The 9,463-nt window shown below is 38.1% G+C and overlaps 1 pseudogene; it reads left to right on the top strand.

Annotated features, from left to right (window-relative positions):
- The first annotated feature begins 772 nt into the window (after positions 1-772).
- On the top strand, positions 773-5,909 carry LOC136125359 (exosome complex component RRP43 pseudogene; annotated as a pseudogene).
- Positions 5,910-9,463: the final 3,554 nt, after the last annotated feature.

Raw genomic sequence — 9,463 nt, 5'->3', positions numbered from 1 at the left:
CTTCTTTCTGGATTATTTCAGGAACCTCCCATGAAAGGTACCCATGTACAGTCAATGTGGTTTTCCATACTGCAGCCAGAATATCCCTTTCAAAATACAAATTCTGGCCATACTGTTCCCTTTTCCCCCCTCTCCTGATTAAAATGCCTGTGGTTTCCCATTGCCTTTAGTGTGAAAGCTCAAATTTCAACACATAGCCTGATCTCTGCCTGCTTTCTGTATTTCACCTTCTTCATTGCCACACTGGGTCTTCCCTCCATGGAGTGTTCCTCCTTTTTCCTTTCTCCCGTCCCACAGCTTCCTTCATGCAAGAACCCCTGCTGTTCTTTTAGATCTCAGTTTAGTCCTGACTGCAGGCAGGAAGTAGTTCCTGACCTTCCTAATTAGGCAACAGTCTCCTAGCACCTTCTTCTCCTTTAAAGCACTTATACTGTGGCAGTTTCATAGTTATCTCTGTAATCCTTTGCAGAATGCTGTCCCCTCTAGAATGCAGGCTCTGTATGTAGGGGTCTCTCTCACTGTCATGCACGCACGCTTGTGCACGTGTGTGCGCACGCCCACACAAACCCCACAGGCACTTTTCTCACCTTTAGAGCTTTAGTTTCTAGAACAGTGTCAGCCCCAGAATAGAATCTCAAATACTTACTTGAAGTAATAAATGGTATCCAGGCTGAGTTCAAATGTGAATTTTATATCAGTTTGTTTTCCTTAAGATTATATGAACCTACATGAACTAGATTTTGTTCAAAGTATATATAGAGATAAGCGGAAGATGGCGGTATATGCATTTAATTCACCCACAAAAATAAATGAATATTTCCTAATATAAATCAAAAATTGGTTTTTCTATCCCAGTCTTAATCAATACTTTTAAAGTTAGGTTTTTAAAATTCCATCATAAATGCAGATATTCCTAGTACCACATATTGAGGCTAAGAATATACTCAACTTTATTTAATGAGATTTGGTCATATTCCAGCCAAAACAAATGTTCTCTCCTTCCACCACATAGAAGACATAATGCATGGATCTTAGAAATCCGTCACAAATGTCAATATGAATACCTGAACTTCATATCTTTGGGAAAAGGCCAAATCTCTCTAACAGCTTCTGGTTTCAACATTCTTCACTCGCCCTTAAGAGCAAGAAAGGTAGACACATGTTTGGAAGATTTAGCGACATTATTTACTTTCCATTTAAATGTACAGTACAATGGTCACTAGAGGCCAGAAGCCATGATTATCGAAGACTGAAGTTCTGGCTTTTGCACGCTTACAGAACTGGAGGAGGAAAAGTGAGGGAAGAGAGGTGAAGAGGAAAGAAGGGAAATTTTTAAAAAGAAGGTAATGAACAACACGGAAGAGATTTTAATCCATTAGCAGCATCCTGATGATAACATTTGACAAGGCTCCACTCCAAAGATCAAGACCTATCTCCCGAGGACGGGAAAGAATATGAGCACCCCCTGGATACTAAGAATCTTTTATTTTCACAGAGCCCATCCACAAGTGACACTTCCTTTCAGTTTATGATGAGGGTTGCAGTTGTGCTCCTGAAATGATCATACTCTTATAAGCATCAAATCAAAAGAAAGAAATACAGGGAGGAGGAAAACACACCTTATTTTTTTAAAAATCCACATACACCTAAAATACATACCTCAAAAAACATAGCTTTCTTCCTAGCTTTTCTTTTTCAAAATTTCAGAGGCAGGACAAATGCCCGTAACAATAGGGAAGGGTTAGAAAAACTACAATATAAATATGTATTTTGTGGTCTTTGCTAAAACCTGCATTTGAAGTTATACTTCATGGTGGCTGCTTTAGAAATGTCAATGCCAGGACAAACTCAAACTTTCCATAATTTGATCTGTTGCCCAAGACTGATGTGGCACTTGTGTAACTGTTTTCTTTCTCTTTTAAAAAACTATTGCTGATTGCTTCTACAATTTAAAGAATTCCAAATATGAATGAATATTTAGTACACTTTTGAGTGATCAGTGCAAAAAAACATGCAGGAATTTAAAACAAACAAATGGCCTTTTCCCAACACTGAGAAGAAGCCTCTGGAATTATCCTTAACATATAAACATCAGTAGAAATATCTAGGAAAGTTACTCCTCTTTTTCTCCTTAAGCTGAAGTGAAGATATTCAGTAACCATTTTAAAAAATACCCAAGCATGTTGATTGACTTCCTCTACCAATTAAATTTATTAGCTAATTGCTCAGTGTTCCACCCATTTTTTTTCTAGGACGTGAGCTTTCACCTAAATCCAGGAACTATTAAAAAGAAAAGTGAAAATATGACAGTAAGTACTTAGTAAGTACTTAATACAGGTCGACTAGCTACAGTTTTACCTAATGTGTGTTCAATACGTATTTAATGTTTTTTCAAAGTTGCATTTTACATTATTTAATGAAGCTATACCTGGATGACTAAACTGATATTTACCTCGAGATGAAAGTCCAAATTAGATCAACAGTAAAGGAGAGTAAACAGCATCATTGATGCCACATGATCTACAGGAAACACACCTCTCTTCTTTCGCTGCTGTCTATGTCACTCTGAGTCTAATTACACAGACTTTCCACAGATTAGTAGTCACACACACACACAATCTTTAGGAAGCTTACAGTCTATTTCAAAGGAATCAATGACTAGAGTGGAAATATTTTCCTCTGTGAATCTACATGTCCTATATAGCTGGAAGTAGATATTTACTCTAGTTTTCAGTTCCCAGAATTGACTTACTTTCCTTGTAGGGGTAAAAATACATGGTTTAGTGGCTTCTGCATGCACACACACACACCACACACACTTCTGTCACTTACAAGAGAGGTACTCTCTGGAGCCTGGAATTCTCCCTTCAGCAACGTACATTTAACCTCCATTTAGGTCAATGAGAACTACAGGCAGGTACGAGGGCCTGGGGAGTAGGAATTTTTAGCAGGTAATTGTTACTGAAACAGAGTGTAGAGAGCACCTCACAGAAGAATCAGAGGTGAATTCACCTTAAATCTTTGCTTTGAGCCAAGAATAACCTAAAACCTAACGTATTCTTTCAAAAAATCTTACTTTATAATACTCAGAACAAAGTAAGTTTCCACGAGTCCTCTGTTTCTCATTTCAACCCAGTATACTTTGTATTGTTACATTCAAGAAAAAAATAAATAAATTAACTACTGTAGGCCAATCAATTTGTTGGAAATTCTCCATTAATCTAAAAAAGTACTTTCTCTCAATACATATGTTCAAAGCACTCTCAGATCAAGTGGTTTAAAAAGAACTCTACATTTCTGGATCTCACCTAATTTTGCATTAAAAATGTAATAAATTTGCAAAATCAGGGAGTAAAGAAAAGTCTTACTAAACATTGGTTGCAACCAGTAGTTTCCAGAGCCAGTTATGGATAAAATAAACCGAGTAAGGCCCTTTCTGAGGGAATGGTGAGGCATGTCACAAGACAGTAACAAGAATTGCTTAGGTATTTCATTTATCATTTTATTTATTCAGTTATTCAACAATATTTATTGAGTACTTACTGCGTTTCAGGCAATGTACAAGGTGCTAGGGATAGAGTGAGGAGCAAAATGATGTCTTCGCTGAGCTTAGATTTTAGCAGGAGAGACGAGTATTAAATAAATATGGCACAAATAGTTGTGGGGGGATGATATTTTGAAATGTTAACTCATATTTTCTATGTAGTTTCATGGGGCTTTTGGACCTTCCTGATTTAATTAACACCTTCTACGATTTCTACCTCTAGGAAAGGATGCCACAACTTAAATAAATAAATAAATAAATAAACCAAGCAAGTCTTAGCTTGGTCCTCAGGAAGAGGCAGGAAAAGAAAACTCAGGTAATAGAAAATGTATGAATTAATGAATTAGGACCACAATTGTACTCTATGCTGAGAGTACAGTTTCTGGGAGGATCATACTTTGAAAGCTAAGAAAGACTTCCAGCTCCCTAATTCCTCCTCCATCTGGTCAGGCTGCAAATGAGGAAAGAACAGAAATCCTAGACTGGGTTGGGAATCCAGTGTGGAGAGACCATTGCCCCCTCCATGTGGAGTCTGAGATGCTGGCAGAGTGCAGGCTACAAGGTGAGTTGAGGCAGGTGAACCTGAGTTGGTTCAGAGAGCTTTTTGCATCTCACGACAGAATACTTCCCCTGTGCCAAAAAGATGGCAAAGGGCCTCTCAGAGATTCCTGTGTCCCAGTGGACCACGGGCCTAGAAATCTTTTGCTCAGGGATCCCAGAGGTTCTTGGGAAAGAAGGAAGACAGAGAAAGCCACCAGACCTGAATGAGTTCGGCAGGTAGGACTCAAGATGTCTCTGTGAACTGGGCATTGAAGCCCAGGTCAGCAGACAACTCAGAGGTTCTCCTCCTGGCCGTGACCCTGATCCTCAGGGCCCTTGTCTGAAGCCTTGGTTCTGTGTAAGCCCCTTGGGACTTAGATGCAATTCTGCTAAAGATTATTGTTGCCCCACATTCCCTCCCCTCGTGCATCCTCCTCCCCACCCACCTAGAGTCAGCCAATGACACTGGGACATGGGCCTTTTTCTTTTCTTGGGGACCCACCCATTCTAAACTCTCAATGTTTATTTTCCAACTTTCTTCATGCCCCCAGCCCAAGGAAGTTTTATCTAATGAGCAAGAGGACATCTTGATTCTTTACTTATTGGGTAGTTTTCCAAATATTTTGTCCACGCCTTCAGTTCTTTTGACTTTCCCCAAAGAGCAGGGTCTTGAAACCTGAAAGCTAAGACTTTACTTACTTTCACTTTGCATTTTGATGTGTTATCTCTTCCCTGAATTTTCTGGAAAGGACCAAAGTGTTCAAAGAAAGGGGAAAGTATCAGTTAATTTTTTAATACTTTAACCCTCCTAATTTTTTATGTACAGTGTAATAAGCCATGAATGAAATTGCAGAATTAATGGAGAGTTTAAAATACGGTGAAGCAAACTCAATGTATGAAAGAATTGTAAGGAATGAGAGAAGGAACAGAAAAAGAAAATAAAGAAAGTGTGTATTTTTCCTCAAATATGTGTGTTGGACCCGCGGGTGGAAGACGGCATCTGGGTTCAAAACTGTGGAACCTCTGGAGTATTACAGGAGATTTTTGAAAGTGAACTGTCGTCCTGATGGAAGAGAACTTGGTGAATTGAGAACCACAACTGTCAGCGTAGGTTCAGTTGGTACTGCAGATGGTTCTTCTGTAGTGAAGCTGGGAAATACTACAGTAATTTGTGGAATTAAAGTGGAATTTGGAGCACCACCAACAGATGCCCCTGATAAAGGATACGTTTTTCCTAATTTGGATCTATCACCTCTGTGTTCCTGGAGAGTTCGGTCTGGACCTCCTGGAGAAGAGGCCCAAGTGGCCAGCCAGTTCATTACAGGTATCATTGAAAATTCACAGATAATCCAGAAAGAGGACTTATGTATCTCTCCAGGAAAGCTTGCTTGGGTTCTATACTGTGATCTCATTTGCCTCAACCATGATGGAAACATTTTGGATGCTTGTACCTTTGCTTTGTTAGCAGCTTTAAAAAATGTACAGTGGCCTGAAGTTACTATAAGTGAAGAAACTGCTGTAGCAGAAGTTCATTTAAAGAAGAGAAGTTATTTGAGTATTAGAACTCATCGGTTGCAATTTCCTTTGCTGTGTCTGATGACACTCTGCTTATAGTTGACCCTACTGAAAAGGAGGAACATCTGGCAACTGCAACCTTAACAGTAGGAATGCACGAGGAAGGTAAGTTATGTTGTCTTCACAAACCAGGTGGAAGTGGACTGACTGGAACTAAACTTCAAGACTGTATGAGCCAAGCAGCTATAAGACGCAAAGAAGTAAAAAAAAACTGATGGATGAAGTATCTGAGGGTATGAAACCCAAATAAACAACCACCACGTTTGCAAAACAGATTTGTAAAAGCTGTATTTGTTACACTGTGCACAAACCTTTTATACTAAAATAAACATCGAACTACATTCTTCTGAAAAAAACAAAAAAGTGTGTGTTGGTGAGGTCTGCCTGCTTTGATATGACATTGAATAAATAGAATTGGTAGTATACACCATGATGTTATTTGAGATAGATCTTAGTGTTTGAAGAGAGACATGAAAAAAATCATGGAAGTGCTCTGTTGTGACATCAGATTAAATGAAACAATTATAATAATAGGTAAATAAACGTCTAAGCACTGAGATTTTAAGGTGCACATCAATTTTTCAAATCACTATAAAAAAAACCCTACATTTTAATTGCATTTAGCAAAATTGCTGAATCCCAAGACAGGCACTGTCACTTCTAAAATCTTCTAAAAACTCCCACAGAGAAAAATACCCAACCTGTCCCAATTCTAATCTTCTCCCAGGGACCTCTCTCCCAAACTCACTTAGTGTTTTGGTCACAGGGTATAGATGAAGAGATAGTATGAACAGAGCCAATAATGTTTCACTCATTTTCATTTTATCAAGTTCACTAGTTTTTAAGGTAGCTACAGAAACAGAAGGCCCAACAAGAAAACACCAGAGACTCCTGCTAACTGTCCCTTGATAAACATAACTCATCGAAAATATGTGTGAATAGATGACATTTAAAAAGGCAAAATCTTGACTATTCTTAGCTGACAAATTCTTTGGAAGCTTCTTAAAGGAATAAGCTGGCAATGCTCTCACATTTCAATTTTAAAATGAAAGGAATCTCTGAACTTTCCTTCTTTAGCAACAAACTCCCTTAACCCCTTGCCCCACTCCCATAAAGAAAAAAAAAAACAAAACAAAACAGAATAGGTCAAGATCCTTAGTATACATACTCCCCTTTTTGCCTAGATCCAGGTATAACCTGGAATCTGGATTTATCCTTCATACCTCATTAGTCAAGTTTAACACTTTTATTTTCCTCTTTAGTTTAGATTGCATTTTCTCACGATTAAAAATGGATAGCTGTGGCTTGGAAATGGGAAACTACACCATCTACGAACTAGAGCAAAGTTGAAGACAACTCTAAATTTTTTGAAAATATTTTTGGTCATTCCATGATCTTTCCTGACAATTGGTTACTCTACCCTCACTGAATCCTGTGGTATAAAGTTACACACCCAAAGTTTATGGTACAACAAAGTACAGCTTCAGAGCTAGTAGTAGCATTTTTTTTTTCTTTTCTTTTTTTAATTGAATGGTCTTTCCAAGCAAGTCTAATTAGCTAACAGTGTTATAGCTCTGGAGTACTGAGTTCATTAAAGATATTCGGAGTACTAGTCCTGCAAAGCTTAGCTGCATGTGGCTATTGGATCACATATCTACTTTTCTGCCATGTAAGAAGAAAACATCTCAGAATATAACTATTAGTTGGCTTTGTGGTGTCGGGTTAGCGTGCCAGTCTGAGGTTAGAGCAGAGATGGGATCCCAAGCCCTGGGCTTTGTATTATATAGTATTGTATTTTTGATGTTGTACTTAAGGGTCAATTACTGTTTCCATTATAAACCCTGTTTTTCAAGGGTTTATAGCTCACCAATTTTCATTTTGGTATGCAAACTGCATGAATACACAGGTTTCAAAAATAGCTTAAATTGAGCAGTGCCATTTTTAGATATAAAGCAGTAAAATATACTTTTCATTGGTTTCAGTTTGTTTTGGAAGTTTCCAATCTAAAAGTTTATTCTATCTTAAAATGCAAAAATGCGTGTTCTTTTTCATTCATTTTCATAACAACTTTGATGGTAAAAGGAAGCCAGAGTGGATACAAATGACACTTCAAGGAGGAAAACAATTTAAAAACCTTTTCTGTGTGCAGATTTGTGGGTAGACGTCATTCCAGTCAATGTTCTTAAAAATCAATAAGCTAATCAATCAATATTCCCTGAGCATGAGCGGTATTTCATGCCACTGTGGTGACAGGTACTGTGAGAAATGAAACAGCTCCCTGCCCACAATGTGCTTGAAATTCTAGTTAGAGAGAAATACAAAGACAGTAATATTAAGTATCAATGTAACAGCAACATACATGGAAGCATTTAAGTGATAAATCATGTGGCCAAGAATTTAAGAGGCAAAAGCAAAGCAATTCAGAGCTGTGCAACTTACTGATGCCTTTTGCAAAAAGAACAAGACATTCCAATGTATGGCAATTGCCCAGATACGGAAATTTACCCATCTAGGGTCATGCGGTCTTAAAAACTCTTTCCCTGACCATCAGGATTAGAATATCCCTACTTAAGGGCAAAGTTGTTTTCTCTGCCATACTGAATGTTTCCAAATCATAAAAGCAAATTTTCTCTTGCATTAATTTAAACTAAACTTCTTGAAATGGTCCCCTACACAAGCTATTTTCACTCTGTCACCCTACTCTCACTCCCCAACCTATTCCAGTCTGGTTTCCAGCAGCACTACACAGCTCATACTACTTTTGCCAAAGTTACCAATGACCTCCTGTTGCTGCTGCCAGTGAAGAAGGCTTTGCTTTTCTCTTGCACCTAAATTTATCTCGATTTAGAAGAAGGATACAGTTTTCTATCTTTTGTCTCATCATGACGTTTGTCACTTCTTGTTCTACCCAGCATCCGTTCCCCTCCCCTTGCGATGGGCACCTCTCTTTCTCTTTCAGGGACTGCCCCATTGGTGTGGAGTTTTGGTGGGAGATAATGGTTGCTTCCCATCAAGGAAGCTGAAGGGCCAGAACCTCCTTCTCTTTTCCCCAGCTCAGGAAATAGCGCTGTAGGCAGGACTCAGCCAACTACACACTTTCTCCTGGGACTTTAATGCCTGATCAAGTCAGGGTGTAGGGATGATTAGACATCATATTCATGTACTGGCAGTGACAGAAGACCCCACAATTCATACTGCATCACACTTGTTATAGTTCATTCTATGCAGCTCCCCAGATCTCATTTTGTTTTCCAAAACTAGTTCTCCATTATCTCTTCATTTCTGTTATCTCCAGATAGTCTTCAAGTAAATTTAAATTTTGCTTAAAATAGAAAGTCAGCCTCTGCTGCTTATAAACAGAATGTTAATAGATATAATTTTCAATGTTTGGCTCTTCTTTATAGCTTTTGCAGATTCATTTTCCACTGTCTATTCTTTATATGTCGCAATTCTTCCGGACACTTTTTAATGTCCCTTCTCATTTCACCCTCTGTTACCTACATAGGTTATTTTAACTACTTCCCTGACTTCAACTATTACCCACATGCTAATGACTTCTAAATCTAGCTAGTCATTTCGAATCTCTCCTCTGACCCTCGTATTTCTTTATTCATGCCATTTGTTTTTTCATTTATTCTATAAATAACTTCTACGATGAGGCATATATATGATAGACAATGGAGAAACAAAGCAATATAGTTTTCCATTTAATGATGGTTAGTCTAGTGGATTCCATAATCTTGTGAAATGCATAATTCCATAAACTTTAACCTAATGGATGTCATAGTCTAGTAGATTCCATAG

This window comes from Phocoena phocoena, chromosome 7 (genome assembly GCF_963924675.1).
Source record: "Phocoena phocoena chromosome 7, mPhoPho1.1, whole genome shotgun sequence".
NCBI lineage: Eukaryota > Metazoa > Chordata > Mammalia > Artiodactyla > Phocoenidae > Phocoena > Phocoena phocoena.
Note: the sequence above shows the minus strand (reverse complement) of the source record. Positions and strands in the feature narration are given on the sequence as shown.